The sequence below is a fragment of the Canis lupus genome, chromosome 11 (assembly GCF_011100685.1).
Source record: "Canis lupus familiaris isolate Mischka breed German Shepherd chromosome 11, alternate assembly UU_Cfam_GSD_1.0, whole genome shotgun sequence".
Classification (NCBI taxonomy): Eukaryota; Metazoa; Chordata; class Mammalia; order Carnivora; family Canidae; genus Canis; species Canis lupus.
In genome coordinates this window covers 11,365,874-11,384,604 of record NC_049232.1, presented here as the reverse complement: position 1 = coordinate 11,384,604, position 18,731 = coordinate 11,365,874, and positions in this window count along the sequence as shown.

The window sequence follows — 18,731 nt, the reverse complement described above, 5'->3', positions numbered from 1 at the left end:
CCTGATCTCGGATTTCCGGGATCGAGTCCCACATCTGACTCCTTGCATGGAGGCTGCTTCTCCTCCCTCTGCCTGTGTCTCTGCCTCTCTTTCTGTGTTTCTCATGAATAAATAAATAAAATTTTTGGAAAAAAAAAAAAGGATGAGGTCTTTAAGACTTTTTTCCCCTGCCTAAAAGGGCCATGAAAGGACCATGTAAGGACTGCTCAACTGGAAGAATAGGCTTCCAATCCAAGCATCCAACAGGCCATGGATACAGAGTGAGAAGATGCAGAGACAGAGGATGTGCTGATATTTCTACACTGACTAGTGGAAGTGGCAAGAGAACTGGGCAATGATTCATACCACAGAGGATGAGGGGAAATTTCATGTGAGAAGGATTAAGCAAAAAATGTAACAAGATTAACACTTCAGGAAGCAGGAGCTCAGAGTGTTTATGTTTGAAGATGACATTCAGGTCCCTAATTTGTACTCATCACAATGGGGACGCCTAGGAAAGATATTCCCCTGTGGCCTAAAGGTAACATGGGCCACAATTTTATAATTGTGTCCGTAATAATCAGTCAACAATTATAGTAGAGTCAAAATGGCTGTATTTCCCAAGGATGTTTTTATCTTGCAGACTAGGCAAGTTAGGCCATATAATATCACAGAGAGCTTTCCAATCCTGAGAAAATTAGGTGTTTAAAAATTATAAGCATCTGAAAACAGTAGTTGCTGGGAAACCTGGTCCTAAGCATTACTTATCAAAGTTGCCATGGTGATTATTTTAATTATAATGTTATTTCTGAAGTACTTTGGGACAGTAAGTACCCAATTATTTTTTAATATAATGTCCCAGTGTCGCTAGGTAAAGACACAGCAATATTGAAATATTTAATGCTACATATGATTCAGAAGTTTAATTAGTAATGGTTATAGCCCAATAACATGTCTTAGGACCTGGCAATGTTCTGAAAAGAGTGTCTTTGTTACATTTATCTAATATTATAACTTCACTACATACGGTAGTAAATAGTTTTAAAATAAAAAAAAATCACAGTATAACTTTGTAAATAATTATTGAAGAGTTAAGCACACTAAATTTCTCTCATAATTACTGGTGATAGCAAAATATTAAGAAAAGTCAACATCAGACTTTGCTATTAACAAAAATTTAAGCAGGTTAACCGTTCAATCCTACAAATCTTAAAATTCAGACCAAGTAACATCTGCCACATTATTTTTCAAACTAAAATATATATACAAAATGATCCATCAATGAAAATTGCAATCTTTCATGTTTGATGTTCAAATTAATATTTTATTTTTTTCCCATGGTTTAATTCAATACGCAAGTAAGGTCTAAGAGTAAGACAATACTTGTCACTATGTGGTATTATTAATAGCTTATATATATATGTCTCATTCATTATAAAGATGACTCTAAGGACACAGATTTGAATTACTCATGTCCATGTGTACAGAAATTGTTTTCGGTACAGTACAGTACTGGAAATTTATTTTCTCTGCCATAAAATGTTCTTATCTTAAGAATATACTGTATAATACATGTAACATACAAAATATTTTTGTCAACTATTTATGTTATCAGTAAGGCTTCTGGTGGACAGTAGACTATTAAGTTTCTGAGGAGTGACAAGTTATGAACTTCTGACTGCCTGGAGGGCGGTGTCCCTAACCCCCACACTGTCCAATGATCGAGTATACTGTGAACTTTTTGAGTACACAAATTTTGTTTGATTAATCTTTTTTTCCGGTACCTATAGTTGTGTGTGATGTAAAATGTGTGCCAAGTTAATAATTTATTTGTAACTTAATCCATTTTATGCAAATCTTATGACTTTTAGAAAGCAAGGTACTTCCATGTCATGTTGATTTCAGAACCTCTGATGCCACGTGGAACAGAACCACCAACTGGCTGAGCCCTGTCTCAATTCCTGACCCTCCAAAGTGTCAAACATAATAGAAGGGTGGTTACTTTAAGGCACTGTGTTTTGGAATAGTCTGTCACTGAGTAATTCATAGCTGGAGTAAATTGCCTTCTCTTCTAGTAACCTTACTGTGATACTAAATACCAAACACTTTTCACATTATTTTAAGATATCAATACAAGTCCAACGAAAGATGAATGGATAAAGAAGATGTGGTTTATGTATACAATGGAATATTACTCAGCTATTAGAAATGACAAATACCCACCATTTGCATCAACGTGGATGGAACTGGAGGGTATTATGCTGAGTGAAGTAAGTCAGTCGGAGAAGGACAAACATTATATGTTCTCATTCATTTGGGGAATATAAATAATAGTGAAAGGGAAAATAAGGGAAGGGAGAAGAAATGTGTGGGAAATATCAGAAAGGGAGACAGAACGTAAAGACTGCTAACTCTGGGAAACGAACTAGGGGTGGTAGAAGGGGAGGAGGGCGGGGGGTGGGAGTGAATGGGTGACGGGCACTGGGTGTTATTCTGTAAGTAAATTGAACACCAATAAAAATAAATAAAAAAAAATACAAGTTGCTATAAAAGAGCTGTTTATAAAGAAACATTAAATGATTTTCCCAAAATATTTCAATATTATGTTTTAATAAAGAAATGTCTTCCGCCTGCCAGCAAAACAAAACACCCCCCCACCAAATTTGTATTATATTTTTTATCTGTCTATATTAGCAGATGTCAAAACAAGGGTAATGTTTCCTACATGATATTTTCCGTCATTGTCTTAGTTTTTGACATCCTGCTTCTGGAATTGGTTTGAGCACTCAAAATTAGCTGGGTTTCAACATCATTTCAGTAAGGGAAAAGGGCAGTTTTGTTTCACATTCTCAAAACCCAGCATTGCATTCTAGGGAAACACATCTTTTATGAACAATGAAACACAGTTTAATGTAGAAAATTTCTAATTGCTTCTTCTTATTCTGTTGATCTAACTGATGTAAGATGATGTTATTGAGATGAGACCCACCAAACAGAGTCAAGCAGCTTCTACACATTCTTTACATCTGTCCCGTATCCACACTGCCTTGGCTCCAGTATGCCTGACCTCAGACTTACGTAGTATTAGCGTAAGTTCAGCCTCTGATTACCTTCCTGTGGTATATATGTATGGTTCACATTTATCACATTCACGTTGCTGTCAGCTAAGAAAAGATACATTCCTTACACATACGTACGGATCTAAGAATCATGTTATCTTGTGAGCAGAAGGTGTGTACAGATTTCTCACTAGTCAATGTTGCTGGCAGAGCTGTACCAGAAGACAGAAGAGTCTCTTCATTTACTGGAATAAACCAAAGGGGCCTAAGCATGAAAGAAAACAGTATGTGGTGAAATTCCAACCAAAGGACACTAACCAGGCAATTTTAATTAAATAAGAAATTCCCTCTTATGTATGGAGATTAACTTTCTTTATCCAGGGTCTGGGAAGATAATGTATAGCAGGTAAATATGAATCGATAGAGGCTGCAGACCTATGAAAGCCAACTAACTCACCCAGAACAGCAGCACGGGGGTGGGAATGCTACTCTTTTCCGTTAAGTGCAATCTTTCCATTAGGCTACATAAACACACATGCTGTATTTGTAGACTTCTAACTGGCAATTCCTGGAAGGTATCCAAGTGTTACATTTTTATTGTCCAATTCAGAAAGTAAGTGCCTTTTTATATTACTCATTTGTAACAATCAACCAAAAATTTTTCACTATTCTCTGGCATGTACTACGAATGTAATAAAAGCTACTTATTAGGATTAATATTATTATAGTGTTTACTCTATGAAGGACCTAGTAGAACTTAAAGACATATAATTTATGGACCTGCCAATACAAGGTGTTGCAATCTAGTTGTGAAGACCAAACACAGAGGCAAAAAAATCAATATATTACAGGATGTTTAAAGAGCTGGATTATTGACTATTTATGGAAGGAATTTCTAAAGAATGTAGTATTTCAGAAGGAACTGGAGGAATGAAAAAGAGCTTTAAAAAAAAAAGACTTGAGATGAGTTTATAGGAGAAACACAGATACCAGCAAAGAGATTAGCAAACCTGAATGAATATATCATATTCAGTTTTGTAAGACCAGAAATACAAATACTCTAACTTAACTGTGTATCAGGACTGGGAAGTTAAATATGTAATTTAACAGCAAATGTTGTGCATGTCCCAGAGCCTTTGCTCATATTATTCTACCTGCCTTGATAAATCCTTTTATTCTATAAGCTGAGTAGTGCATCTATGTAAGAATGAAATCCGACTTTATTGTATAACATACACAAACATCAACTCCATGTGGATTGAAGACCTACATGTAAGATGCAAAATTATGAACTAAATAAAAACATAAGGAAAGATCTCCTTGGTACTGACCTGGGCAACATTTGTGTTTTCGGATAAGACATCGAAAGCATAGGTAATGAAAATAAAAATAGGCAAGGGGGATTATATCAAAGCATATTTATGCAAACTGAAATAATCAACAGAGTGAAAAGACAACCTACAGAAGGGGAGAAAGTATTTGGAAACCACCTGAAAAGAGGTAACTTTCCAAAGCTCTTTAAGGAATTCTTACAACTCAAAAGCAGAAACCAAATAACCCTATTTAAAAATGGGCAGATGTATCTTGCAAGAAGTTACTGTGGCCGAGTTCAAAAAGGGTGTTGCCTGTGTTCTCCTCTAGGATTTTGATGGAATCTTGTCTCACATTTAGATCTTTCATCCATTTTGAGTTTATCTTTGTGTATGGTGAAAGAGAGTGGTCTAGTTTCATTCTTCTGCATGTGGATGTCCAATTCTCCCAGCACCATTTATTGAAGAGACTGTCTTTTTTCCAGTGGATAGTCTCTCCTCCTTTGTCGAATATTAGTTGACCATAAAGTTGAGAGTCCACTTCTGGGTTCTCTATTCTGTTCCATTCATCTATGTGTCTGCTTTTGTGCCAGTACCATACTGTCTTGATGACCACAGCTTTGTAGTACAACTTGAAATCTGGCATTGTGATGCCTCCAGCTATGGTTTTCTTTTTTAAAATTCCCCTGGCTATTCGGGGTCTTTTCGGATTCCACACAAATCTTAAAATAATTTGTTCCAACTCTCTGAAGAAAGTCCATGGTATTTTGATAGGGGTTGCATTAAACATGTAAATTGCCCTGGGTAACATTGACATTTTCACAATATTAATTCTGCCAATCCATGAGCATGGAATATTTTTCCATCTCTTTGTGTCTTCTTCAAATTCTTTCAGAAGTGTTCTATAGTTTTGAGGGTATAGATCCTTTACATCGTTGGTTAGGTTTATTCCTAGGTATCTTCTGCTTTTGGGTGCAATTGTAAATGGGATTGACTCCTTAATTTCTCTTTCTTCAGTCTCATTATTATGTATAGAAATGCCACTGACTTCTGGGCATTGATTTTGTATCCTGCCACACTGCCAAATTGCTGTATGAGTTCTAGCAATCTTGGGGTGGAGGCTTTTGGGTTTTCTATGTAGAGTATCATGTCATCAGCGAAGAGGGAGAGTTTGACTACTTCTTTGCCAATTTGAATACCTTTTATTTCTTTTGTTGCCTGATTGCTGAGGCTAGGACTTCTAGTACTATGTTGAATAGCAGTGGTGAGAGTGGACTTCCCTGTATCGGGACTTCATCAAGATAAGAAGCTTTTGCACAGCAAAGGATACAGTCAGCAAAACTAAAAGACAACCTACAGAATGGGAGAATATATTAGCAAATGACGTATCAGATAAAGGGCTAGTTTCCAAGATCTATAAAGAACTTATTAAACTCAACAGCAAATAAACAAACAATCCAGTCATGAAATGGGCAAAAGACGTGAACAGAAATCTCACAGAGGAAGACATAGACATGGCCAACATGCACATGAGAAAATGCTCCACATCACTTGCCATCAGGGAAATACAAATCAAAACCACAATGAGATACCACCTCACACCAGTGAGAATGGTGAAAATTAACAAGGCAGGAAACCACAAATGTTGGAGAAGATGTGGAGAAAAGGGAACCCTCTTACACTGTTGGTGGGAATGTGAACTGGTGCAGCCACTCTGGAAAACTGTGTGGAGGTTCCTCAAAGAGTTAAAAATAGATCTGCCCTACGACCCAGCAATTGCACTGCTGGGGATTTACCCCAAAGATACAGATGCAATGAAACGCCGGGACACCTGCACGCCGATGTTTCTAGCAGCAATGTCCACAATAGCCAAACTGTGGAAGGAGCCTCGGTGTCCATCAACAGATGAATGGATAAATAAGATGTAGTTTATGTATACAATGGAATATTACTCAGCCATTAGAAATGACAAATACCTACCATTTGCTGTGACATGGATGGAACTGGAGGGTGTTATGCTGAGTGAAAGAAGTCAATTGGAGAAGGACAAACATTATATGGTCTCATTCATTTGGGGAATATTAAAAATAATGAAAGGGAATAAAGGGGAAAGGAGAAAAAATAAGTGGGAAATATCAGAAAGAGAGACAGAACATGAAAGACTACTAACTCTGGGAAACAAACTAGGGGTGGTGGAAGGGGAGGTGAGCGAGGGGTGGGGGGTGACTGGCTGGTGGGCACTGAGGTGGGCACTTGACGGGATGAGCACTGGGTGTTATTCTGTATGTTGACAAATTGAACACCAATAAATATAAATTTATTTTAAAAAATGGACAGAAGATGTGAATAGACATTTCTGCAAAGCCATAGAAAAGGCAAATGGATATTTAAAAAGCTGTTCAACATCAAAAATCATTTGGGAAATGCAAATGAAAACCACAGTGAGATATCACCTTATACCAGAAAAGGTGACTACTACCAAAAAGGCAAAGGTAATAAATACTGGTGTGGGTGTAGAGTAAAGGGACCTCTTGTACACTTCTGGGGGAGGATGTATATCAATACAATCGTGAAGTAAATTGGTATGGAGTTTCTTCAAAAAAAATGGAAAAACAGATCTACCTTGTGATCTAGTAATCCCACTTCTAGATACACATACAAAGAAAATGAAATCATTATCTAGGAGAAGTCTGCAACTCCGTATTCAATGCAGCATTATTTACAATAGCTGAAGTGTGAAAACAAATGTTCATCAGTTGATGAATTGATTTAAAAAATGATTTCTCTCTTTCTCTTCTCTCTCTCTCTCTCTCTCTCTCTCTCTCACACACACACACACACACGATAGGATACCACTCAGCCTTAAAGGATTTCTTCCATGCGCAACAAAATGGATGAGCCTGGAGGACACTGTTTAGTGAAATAAGGCAGACATGGAAAAATAATACATTACCTCCTGTATATGTGAAATTAAAGATTCAAATTTATAGAACCAGAGAGTCTAATGGCAGTTGCCAAGGGCCGAGAAGAGAAAATGGAATGACACCAGTTAGCGGGTCCAAAGTTTTATATACAAGCTCTGGAGATCTTATCTATAGTGATGACTATAATTAACAAAAATGTACTACATACTTAAAATTTGCTGAAAGGGTAGATCTCCAGTGTTCTCTAAAAGAAGGAAGAAAAGATGGGCTAAAGGAGGGATAGAGGAAGGAAGGAAGGAAGAGAAAGAAGGAAAGAGAAAGAAAATAGTAACAATTTTTTTAAAATGTGGTATATACACACAGTGGAATAGTATTCAACCATAAAGCAGGAAATCCTTGTATATGCAATAATAGGGATGAATCTTGGGAACATTATGCTAAGTGAAGTAATGCAGTCACATAAGGACAAATACTCAATGATTTAACTTATATGAGGTATCTGTAATAGGAATACAGATGCAAAAAACGAAATGGTGATCACCAGGAGCTGTGGGAGTGGGGGAAAGAAGTGAAGAGTAGCTCTTGAATGGGTATCAAGTTTCAGTTCACAAGATGAGTAAATTATATCTATCCTCTGTCCATTGGGCTTATAGTTAAAGATACTGCAACACGAGGCATTGCTTCAGAAAGCTCATGGCTGTTGTTAAAACTGAAATTTATCACAGCTCACTCTTGATGGGGGTCCTTGGCTGAGGTTATATAAGAAATGCTCATGTTTATGGAGACAACAATGAAAACATAAATGATTTTACAACCTAAAGATCATATTAAATTCTGTTCATAAGCAGAAGCAATTAATATACTGTTTTTGCCTCTTGAGAAATTATTTTAAAATTCTATACAAATGTGGTGAAACAATGTGTGAGAAGTGATATCTAATAAAGCTGCAAGATGTTAACAGATTTTTAGACTGTTTGCTCAAAATGATATCTATTATAAAAGAAAAAAGATGGACAGATTGGAAATTGATAATGAGTTTTGTAGATATTCACTTATTCTGAATAATGAGTTTCCATTTTGTACTTGTTCCCACTTGCTCAGAAGAAATAAATTAAACAATTGTAGGTAATTAATAGCATGTGTAATTATGTATCATTTATTATTCAATGAAAAATGGTAACACATTAAACATCAAAATGAGAATGATCCATAATGTATCTGTCATACATGAAAAACTTAATACATAAATTAATATGTTATAGTCATAGATTAATGTTCTCAACTCATCTGGCAGTAACATTTCCACCCATAAGTTATCACAATTGAGGATTAGAGCTCAAACTCAAAGCATAAAAGAAATCCGGGACAACAATAAATCAAACTGAAACACAATATGCACTATAATAAATTGATAAGATGGTGAGAAAAAAAAAACAGAATAAAGTCTTATATATGCATTGTCTTTTATGTTTTTTTAAAGTTTTTCTAAAGACTTTATTATTTCAGATAGAGAAATAGGGCAAACATCAGCTGGGGAGGGGCAGAGGAAGAAGCAGACTCCCCACTGAGCAGGAAGCCCAAGACAGGGCTCAACCCTAAGACTCCAGGATCATAACCTAAGTTGAAGGCAGATGCTTACCCAACTGAGCCCACCCAGGGGCCACATGGCATTGTCCTTTAAAACAGTAATGCAAATAATAAATAAAGAGAAAAAATTAGGAAAGCCACACACCAAACTACTAGTTTCACCAGAGAAACTGATTAATACAAGGAAATTTGGACCAAGTAAAGGGAAAATTGCTATAGCAGATATAGATCACCCCATGTGCACAGGGCTCAAAAGTTGAGAATATGGAGCAGCTTATTCAAAGGTCTCTCAACTTGGAGAGTGAGGTCTAGCATCCTTAGCCCAGGAGAACTTTTTTTACATCACATTCTATGTATAGAAGGGAAGTTGTAATGTACCTAGGAAAACACTGTATTGATTTAACAAAGTAGGTGGTAAACAGCACCTAAACGAACAAATATGCATAAATACGAAATCAACAAACTATTAACCAATTATATAAATGGTTTTACGAGCAAACCACAGAGCGATCACCCTCATATCCAAATGGAGGAGTGGAATGAAATTAAATGAAATGAAAAAATGCCCTCAGGACAAAGTGCCCAGAAGGTGAACTGACCTGTGTAATAAAGGAACATATATGCACAGATTTCTTCATAAAATTTACTAATGATATACCTAAATTTCATTAATCCTGGGGTTAAGGATATCAACATTAAAAAGTATACACAAAGTTTAAGATAAATTATAAATGAACCCTATATAATCCGGTATGTTTTCTTAAAGTGTTTAATACAGTAAATAGAAGACTTCATTTAATACTTTGACTTTTTAAAAGATTTTTCTTTATTCATGAGAGAGACAGAGAGAGAGAGAGAGAGAGGCAGGCTCCCCACAGGGAGCCCGATGCGGGACTCCATCCTAGGATCCCCAAATCACGCCCTGAGCCAAAGGCAGATGTTCAACCACTGAGCTACCCAGGCGTCCCTCATTTAATAGTTTTAAAATATACTTCCAAAGTGGTACTTTATGACATAGAAGCACAGAGCAGTCAAGGAAGAAAGCGATTGATGTGAGTTGGTTTTGTCAGCAAAATGTTTCAGTTAGGAGGTGCTCTGAATGCTGCATTTTACACAATGTTTAGAAGTTGTGTAGTTAAAAGGTGGATAAATAAAGTTGAGAGAAGTGAAAGACTAGAAACAAACCCACAGTAATAAGGAATATGGCAAGCTTGTAAATAATGATTGATGTAGGACACACCATAGAAAACTCAAAAACCAGGCAGAGATATGGGGCTTCAAGTTCCAAGTAACTGAAGCAGGGTAATTTACTGCAAAGGCAGTGTGCATTGACTGCTTCATCCTATATTTCTTTATAGTTCTGCTCATCATGCCTTGATTCAATAATACTTTACAGCAGCAGAGAGTCATAGCTTTTTGATCAATGTCTAATCCTGTGTTTTATCAAAATTTAAACCCACTGTGAAAGATACTAGCCAGTGTTCCAGAAGAAGAGAGAGAAGTGTAACTTGGGGAACAGCTAACAAGGAAAGATAACTTTCCTGCAAGCAGATGAGTCTGTGTGCCCCGAAAGCACCACATAAGCCAGGTATTCTCTCAAAAAAAAATATTCTCAGAATATATATTGTTTCATTTTTAGTTTTCAACCAATGGGAGATATAAAGTTTATAAACTGTGACTTTTGAACATTTATGGAAATGATAAAAAAAAGTTTTTCATTAATGTAGGAAATTACTTGAATAATTCTAGAATTCCTCCAATAAGCCACACTTATTAAAAAGCATTCTAAAAAGAATGATGTAACCATTTGTAGTTGTCCATTTTGTGCTATTTTTGTTGGGTTTTGATATCAATATCATGAGAACATCATAAAATTTATAAACCTTTCCTCCCTTCAAATAATTTAAATACCACTGAAATTTTTATTTCTTACAAGTTTAATGTAATTGCCCCCATCAAAATGACTGGTATTATTGCTCTCTCACAGAGTAGCTTTTCAACAATTTTCTCTATTTTATTTACTGTAATTGGTGAGTTTGAATTCTGTCTTCTGAAGTCAATTTTTGATCATTATAGTTGCCTACAAAGTTATATATTCCATTCATATTCTAAAATTTATTTGCATAGTAGATCAATAGGATTCTTTTAACCAACGTGTGTGTGTGTGTGTGTGTGTGTGTGTGGCTATTTTCTTATCAACATTTCTCCTTTTGTGATTTTTGCTTTTTTTTTTTTGTATTCTTTTTATCTAAAGGTTTAGCATTCCCCTGCTCCAACCTTTTGTTGTACTATTTTTTTTCTAATTTTTTGTTTCTACCTTTATTATGCCTTGTTATGCCTTTTTTGGATTTGCTGTCCTAACTTCACTTAGGAATTGCTGCTCACTTCACTTAGTTTCACTTTATTTTGTTTACTAGTATATGCATTTCAGAAAATAAATGTTCATCTAAAAGCTGCTTTAACTCTAACTAGGGCTATACCATAGAATGATTAAGACTCCTACCCATAGAGCTGGACTGCCTGGGTTCAAATCCTATTTTTTTAATTGACTAGTTTTAAGATTAGGAAGCAAGTCACTATGCCTTGCTGTGGCTCTGTTTTTCTCATTAATACAACATGGATGATAATAGTTCCTTTGCTGAAAACTTATGAGGATTAAATGGGTTACTATTTAAAGCAAAACCTGACACCTAGTAGGAGTTTAAGAAAAGGTCTTAAATAAAATAATTACATGACAGGATGTTTAATCTCAACTTTAAATTGTATTTTGCTGAGTCACTAAAAAGGCCAAGCTATAAGTTACATACAAAGTGTATGTCAAATTTCTGAATCTTAAGCATAATCCAAAATCTAAAAAAAGCATTGGGCCTGATGGAAATATCTTGGACAAAGGATAACTTTCTTGGTAACTATGGAGAGTCAAGTCTAATGGACCACCTGATACCCTACAGTGAATTGCTGCATGATCTAATTAGAGGTGGTGGAATAAAAAAAGCAAAAATGACTGAGTTTTATTTTCATAAAATGGCAAAATAATTGGAATTTCAAACAACAATTATGTTGATATCAAGAATAAAAACAGCTGTCAACTATCCATTAGGGCATTAGAATGAAAGAAACTAGATTTAGCCTTCTGTCCCAAATGGATTAAAAAACAGACAAATTTTATAAAACAAGCTTTCAAGTGATAGCAATCCAGGACTATTATTGTTGAGTAAAGGGAGGAGAAAGGAGAACTCTATAGAATTCCATCTCCTGTGCTGAGCTTGGCAAATGTGAGAACTCTAAGTCTTAGAAAAGACTGACAGGAAGAAGTGAGCAAAAAACTACAAAGGCCAGGGAAATGTTTGTTTCTACAAGCCAGAACAAAAAGACCTTGTAATGCATGAGTTTTGAATAAAATATTCTAAAAAGTACTTATATATTAGGGATTCAAAGTTAACTCTGAATTAAGTGTCTCTCTGCATCTTCAACAAAAACAAACTTCAAAAGGGTTAAACTCATTCCAATTGAAAGAAAAAAGACAATCTAGTACTCATTTAGAAAAACAGGAAAATGCAGCATCCATTAACATACAACTTACAATGCTCAGATTCAATGTGAAATTACCATTTATAAAAATAAAAAGGAAAATATGACCCATTATCAAGAGATGAAAATCAATAAAAGCAGACCCAGGAATGACACAAATGAAGACACTGGTAAGAAAGGAGGCCTAAAAGGTTATTATAAAAATAGTCAAAATGTCAAAAACGTAGAGGAAGAAATGTGAAAGAAGAGAAACAGAAAACATTAAATAATCCCAAATTAAACACCTAGTGATGAAAAATAGCACATGGAATGAAAATATAAAGTATACTTGACACTGAAAAAAAAAGATTAGTGAACTTGAAGACACAGCAACAGAATCTATGAAATTGAAACAAAGTAAAAGGACAAAAAAACAAAAATCTAGTGATCTGTATTACCAGAAAAGGCAGACTTTGAAGTACCAAGTAGTCAAAAACTTTTAACTTTTACTGAAAATTATAATCATGTTGTAAAAATCTCAACCAAGACCAAAGACATTAGAGGGACATAAATATATATATGTATATACATATATACATGTATATACTCACACAAACATATATACACAAACATGCACAATAGAATATTACTCAGACATCAAAAAATGAAATCTTGCCATTTGCAACATGGATGGAGTTAGAGGGTATTATACTAAGTGAAATAAGTCATTCAGGGAAAGACAATTATATGACTTCACCCATATGTGGAATTTAGGAAACAAAACAGAGGAGCACAGGGGAAGGGAGGGAAAAATATTACAAGATGAAATCAGAGAGGGAGACAGACCATAATAGACTCTTAATCATAGGAAACAAACTGAAGGTTGCTGGAGAGGAGGAGGGTAGAGGGATGGGGTAACTGGGTGATGGAAATTAAGGAGAGTGTATGATGTAATGAGCACTGGGTGTTATATACAACTGACGAATCACTGAATTCTACCTCTGAAACTAGTAAAACACTATATGTTAATTAATTGAATTTAAATTTAAAAAATCATATAGCAAATAAGCTAATAAAATTTGGATTTTAAATGAATTCATAAAATATCTAATCAACAGTGCTGCTATAACCATTAGAGTGCATGTATCCCTTTGACAGGTGTGAGGTGATATCTCATTGTAGTTTTGATTCATATTTCCCTGATGATGAGTGATGTTGAGCACCTTTTCATGTGTCTGTTGCCAACCATAGGCCTTCTTTGGAGAAATGTCTGTTTATGTCTTCTGTCCATTTTTAATTGAATTGTTCAATTTTTTGATGGTGAGTTTTATAAATTCTTTATGTTATTTTGGATACTGACCCGTATCAGATAGGTCATTTGCCAATATTGTTTCCTATTCCATACAATGCCTTTCAGTTTTGTTGACTATTTCTTTTGTCGTGCAGAAGGTTTTTATTTTGATATAGTTTCCATAGTTAATTTTTTATATGCTTTCCTCTGCTACAGGAGACCTATCTAGGAAAAAAAAAAAAAACTTGCTATAGCTGATGTCTAACAGGTTGCTGCCTGTGTTCTCCTCCAGGATTTTTATGTCTTCAGGTCTTTAAACCAATTTGAATTTATTTTTTGTCTATGGTGTAACAAAGTGATCCAGTTGCTTTCTTTTGCATGTTGCTGTTGTATTTTCCTAGCACCATTTGTTGAAGAGACATTTTCTCATTGGATATTCTTTCCTACTTTGTCAAAGATTAATTGACCATACAGTTGTGAGTTCATTTCTGGGTTTTCTATTCTGTTCTTTGTGTCTATTTTTGTGCCTGTACCATTGTGTTTTGTTTACTATAACTTTGTAATATAACTTTAAATCCAGAATTGTAATGCCTCCAACTTTGCTTTTCTTTTTCAAGATTGCTTTAACTATTCAGGGCCTTTTCTGGTTCCATACACATTTTAGAATTGCTTGTTCTAGTTCTGTGTAAAATGCTGTTGGTAATTTGATAGAGATTGCATTACATGTGTAGATTGCTTTGGGTAGTATAGACATTTTAACATTTATTCTTCTAATCCATAAGCACGGAATGTCTTTATATTTCTTTAAGTCATCTTCAAATTTCTTTCACCAGTGTTTTATAGTTTTCATAATGTGGATCTTTCACCTCTTTGGCTAGGTTTATTCCTATGTATCTTATTATTTTTGTTATGTCTATAAATGGGATTGTTTTCTCAATTTCTTTCTGTTGCTTCAGTATTAGTGTATAGAAATGCAAAAGATAACTGTACATTGATTATGTATCCTGTGACTTTACTGAATTCATTAATCAGTTCTAGTATTTTTTTGGTGGACTCTTTAGAGTTTTCTACATATAGTAACATGCCAACTGCAAAGAGTGAAATTTTTATTTCTTATTTGTCTTTTATTTCTTTTCATTGTCTGATTGCCATGGCTAGGAGTTCCAGTACTATTTTGAATTAAAGTGATGAGAGTAGATATCCCTGCCTTATTCCTGACCTTAGGGGAAATGTTCTCAGTTTTTCCCCACTGAGGACAATGTTAGCTATGGGTTTTTCATAGATGGCTTTTATTATATTGAGGTATGGCTTTTATTATTTTGAGGTATGTTCCCTCCAAACCAATTTTTTCAGAGTTTTTATCATGAATGGATGCTGTACTTTGTCAAATACTTTTCCTGCCATCCACTGAAATATGATATGGTTCTTATTCTTTCTCTTATTGATGTATTACAGTGACTGATTTACAAATATTCAATCATCCTTGCAACCCATGAATAAAACCTACTTGATTAATTAATTAATGCTAGTATTTTCCCAATACTCATTCCTCACTGAATTTATCACCACTAAATATAAGAAAACTGCATTTAAATTCAGAGTTTTAGGAGGAATCCTTACAAAATTATTTTTTCTACTTTGCCCTTAATTTTTATTAAATTCATTTCTACCAGTCCATCATAGCAATCACATTTATTTTTGCCATCATTTAATCCTAACTTTATTGATTACACTTTAATTACAGGCAATAAATTCTTTATCTAGATTTATCCCACAACCAATATTAATTGTCTATTCATATATCATGTTGATATCTTCTCTTATATCCTAGAATATCACATTTTTGTGACTTTCTGCCTCAAATATAAATGAAGTTAACATTGGCTGTTTGTGTGCTATTTGTTTCTTTTTTTTTTCTTTTTCTTTTTCCTCCACACTGGGTGTGGAGCCAAACAGAGGGCTTGAACTCATAATCTTGAGATCAAGACCTGAGCTGAGGTCAAGAGTCAGACTCTCAATCAACTGAGCCACCCAGGCACCCCATATTTCTTTTTTTTAATATATGAATTACAGCATCTATCTTAAATTATTTTAAGAATGCTTTAAATTGAAATACATATGAGTCTTGAACAATAATAACCCTTTACCAGTTATTTGCCCTAATTTTAACATTTAGTAACATTAAAAAATAAAATATACTAGCTTGGATCAAAATGGCAATTTCTCATTCATTTTGAAGTAAAACATAGATAAGATTTTTATGTCTTAAACAAAATCATCTAGGAATAACACATAGTATAATGCAAGAATGTAAAGGACCTAAATATAAAATAAAGCAAAACTTACCAAAGTTTATTCAGCTTTTGGCTTGGGGCATATTTAGGCTTTGCTTCAAGTATGAGACAAACTAAGGACAATAATAAAGGTGTTTTACCCATGAATCTTTCAATTTAAGACAAGTACACTGTGAAACATTTTAGAAAAAAGTCAAAAAATATAGGTATGATGAATTAGGTCATTTATATTCCATTTTAATGTCAACTGTGGAGTAAGAGAGAGAGAGACAGAGAGAGACACCCCTAGCTAGACTGATAGAATAAACAGACTTCTAAACTTGATCTTACGGTCAAAGGGCATGACGAATCACTGAATTCTACTCTTGAAACTAAAAATAAATTTAAAAAGTAATTAATTAAATTAAAAGTAATGTGGAATCAAAGAAAGTCAAAGTGTCATGAATAAAGTAAATCAGAAGCTAGATTTTTCTGTTTAGAAGTCACCTCTCACTGCTGTATGGAGACTGGCTTGGAATATAAGATGAGTGAAAAAGAGTTTGATAGGTCTGCTCTAATATAAGACAGAAAGAAAAATTGGATCTGTTTACAATAGAGGTGTAAGGGTGAAGAGGAATAAAAATATTTAAGAGATATTTTATACTATAAATGCTCAGGAGCTGAGATAATGTGAAGAGATGGGGAGATTTTAGAAGAGAGAGGGAGAAAGGAGGGGGTGATTTTGCCTTTCTGACTTGGGAGGCAAAGCACTGTGAATGGGTGGGGGGGAGCTGGCTTGAGTCAAGAGAAGATAAATTCAGCCAAAGAAATGTAAATTTTGGAAAGCTGTGAGGCATTAAAATAGAAATATCAGAAGGTATCTGAATATTAGTAGAATGATATGCATCTCATCTCTGTTTGCCCTAAATAGCTGTGGTTTTTCTTGCTTTTCATTTATTCTCTCAAGTATCAATGTAGATGACAAATTAAATGATGTAATGATGTGAAGCTGTAGAAGTCTTTGTGCAGCAGAACTATCAATTCAGCAGCTGGAAAAACATAAATGCTAGAGCTCTGTGCATGGAGGAGATTAACCATTAATAATATGGAGGATAGGAAAAGGATGAAAAAGAAAAAGAATCACAGACACCAACATTTTGGGAACTGACAAAAGAGACCCAGTTAGTTACTGTGAGTTAAGAGGAAAACCAGAAGCTATGCTCAGAGCATTCAAACCGTGAAATTTTAGTTACAGAAAACATTCAACTCTAGAAGCTGAATATTCACAGACAGACATGATATTCCAGCATTTGAAAATACTATCAATGATTTATCAAGTCCACTGTTAGCAATTTGGATTGCATTGAGTGTTTCACTGCTAAGAAAAAATGCTATATTTCACTGCTATAAATTTCCTTGCTTAAGTCTCCAGTGCATATGTGTGAGAGTTTCAGCAGAGTATATTCTAAGATTTGGAACTGTTAGATATTATGATATGTAAATGTTTAACTATACTGAATGATGTGAAACTGTTTTTCAGAGAGGCTTAACAAAATTATGTTCATAAAATCAGACTCTGAAAAGCCCTACTCATTGTAGTCCTTACCAACACATGGCTTTGTCAGATTTACACAAATAAAAAACATTGTGCATCTGCTATGCATGTAATGGCATCTCATTTAGTTTTACTGTCCATTTCCCTCGCTGCTAATTAGATTGAATATCCTTTTAAACCATTCTATGAGGCAAACATTACCCTAATACTAAAACCAGAAGACACATTACAAAAAAGGAAAGTATAGGTCAATGTGTCTGATAAACTAAGAAGAAAAAAAAATCAGCAAAATAGTAGCAAACCAAATTCAGCAATACATTAAACAAATTCTTCACCATGATCACATACAATTTATTCCAGGTGGTTCATTAAGAAGTGCAAATCGATCAATGTGATACATTAAATTCACAAGAGGACGGATAAAAACATATCTCAAGAGATTCAAGGAAAAGCATTGACAAAATACAATAGCCTTTCATAATAAAAACTTAAAAGTGGATTTAAAAACTCATACAGGGCAGTCCGGTTGGCTCAGTTTAATGCCGCCTTTGGCCCAGGGTGTGATCCTGTCACACGTTGGGCTGCCTGCATGGAGCCTGCTTCTCCTTCTGCCTGTGTCTCTGCCTCTTTCTGTGTGTCTCTCATGAATAAATAAATAAAATCTTTAAAAAAACCTCATACAATAAAGGTCATGTATAAAAAACCCACAGTTAACATCATACTTGATGAAAAACTAGAGTTTTCCCCTAAGGTCAGGAACAAGATAAGGATGTCTGTTCTCACCACTCATATTCAACATAGTACTGAAAGTCTTAGCCACAGCAATAAGACAAAAATAAACAAAAGACACTTAAATTGATAAAGAAGAAGTAAAACTCTTGCTATTTGCAGAGGACTTATTCTATATATAAAGAACCCCAAAGATTTCATTGAAAAACTTTTAAAACTAGTGAATTTAGTAAAGTTGCAGAACACTAGATTATTATACGGGAATCTGTTGTGTTTCTGTACACTTAAAAATGAGATAGCACAAAGAGAATTAAGAAAACAGTCCAATTTACTATACATAACAAAGAATAAAATATCTAAGAATAAATTAACCAAGCAGGTAGAAAACCTATACTCTGAAAACTTTAAGATATTGATAAAAAAATTGAAGATGACTCAAACAAACCAAAAGATAAACCATACTCATGGAATAGAGGAATTAACATTGTTACAATGTACATATGCCCAAAGCAAT